This window comes from Charadrius vociferus, unplaced genomic scaffold (genome assembly GCF_000708025.1).
Source record: "Charadrius vociferus isolate BGI_N301 unplaced genomic scaffold, ASM70802v2 scaffold1580, whole genome shotgun sequence".
Lineage (NCBI taxonomy): Eukaryota > Metazoa > Chordata > Aves > Charadriiformes > Charadriidae > Charadrius > Charadrius vociferus.
The window spans coordinates 20,106-21,747 of NW_009646355.1; positions in this window are offsets into that span (position 1 = coordinate 20,106).

The following is a 1,642-nucleotide window of genomic DNA, read 5'->3' on the forward strand; positions in this document are numbered from 1 at the left end:
TTTCCTCTCTGCTTTTCAGAGGAGGGAAGTGAAGAATCCATTTAGAACTTCATATCCATGCTCATAGATGTTGTGGCTTTCGGAAACGCTTTATCTTCTCACATTTTTCCATTTGAGCCTTTGCTGCTGCTTATTGGCAGATGTTTCTCTCTCCTCCTTCAGCTTCTACCATCTTTCCTCCAGCCCCTGCTTTTCCACCCTTTTCTTCTCCAGCTTCCACCCGTCCCTAAGCACTTCTTCTACCTTCCTCTGCCTCCCTACCTTCCCCTTTCAGTGTTGGCAAGCACCAGGACTCTTGTCTTTTTGTTGTGTAGGAGCGTGAAGGGATGCCCAGAGGAGCTGATAAATGGCTGGGATGGGAGCCCAGGAGCCGAGCTCCCAGGCCTCTTGGAATGAACTGGGAATAAACTGCCTGCACAGTCGCCTCATCTTCTTGGTTTAAAGCAGACACCGAGTCCACAAATGCTTTTTGTCTGCGGAGAAAGCTGTACAGCTGTTTGCAAAAGGCCAGGTAGAGAAATATTAATCTGAAATCAGTGATTTTAACAGAGCAACCTAGATAATTTTGGGTGTAAATGAGGGAAGAACCTGGCCCTAAGATGTTGCCTTGCTAAGGGGCACAGTACCCAGTGTGGTGGGGTTTTATCCCTGCTTAAGGACAAAACTCTGCAAGCAGCTTCCTGGGACAGTAGATGGAAGAGGGACACGTTCACACCATCCAGGCAGGTGATGAGACAGAGCAGAGCCTCTTCATGTCTTGTTCCTTCAGTCCCTTGTATCCAAACAGGGTCTGCCTCCTATAGACATCGAGAAAGGAAACGTTCATCAATGTGAAAACATTACAAACCAGGAGCGGTGGGTTGTTCGTTGGGACGTCTAGCCCTTACATGATGCTTTTTAGCAGCCATCTCCAAAGATGCGCAGGCTTCAGAGCTGCTTCTATTTTGGAGGTAGGAAAGACCATCTGAGGTAACAGAAATAGTTTCATCAGTCCAGAGAGCTCAGGTAATCATAGGTCTCTGCTCTCACCGCTGGGTCAAATTGGCAGAATGATTAAGAGATTAATTTCCTGGTCTGCTACAGACTTCTGGTGTGGCCGTGCGCAAGCAATGTAGATTTTTCTTTACTGTTGTGACCCCTCTTTGAAAAATGAACATAATAGTACATTCAGAATTCCAGGATTAATTAAAGTGTGTTATTAAAGGCTGTGACACTGTCGTTGGGTGCACCCAATATGAGAGACAAAACCCACCACATTGGTGAGCTCAGTGAATTTGAGCCATCCAGAACCGTAATAAATCTTTTTTTAATAAAATAATAACTCAGAAGAGGTGGTCAGAGCTACCAAGCATTTATAAAGTGTCTGAGCTTCTGCTCTTGGAGGCAAAATTCCTCTGCAGCGAACATGAAGTTTGCACAAAAAATAAAAGACCAGACTGGAAGAGATTTGCCTTCAGCAGAAATGAATTCCTGTGGGATAACGGGCAAGGAAACTCTTCTAAGAGAAAACTCGTGTTTGATGAACACGTTGCTGGGGCAGAGCCCTTTGCTTTGGAGACTTCAGGTTGGTCTAGAAGAAAGGATAAGGTTGACACCAGGCTCCTGAGCGGCTCAGTGGGTCAGCAGACTCCTTTAGAAGCAT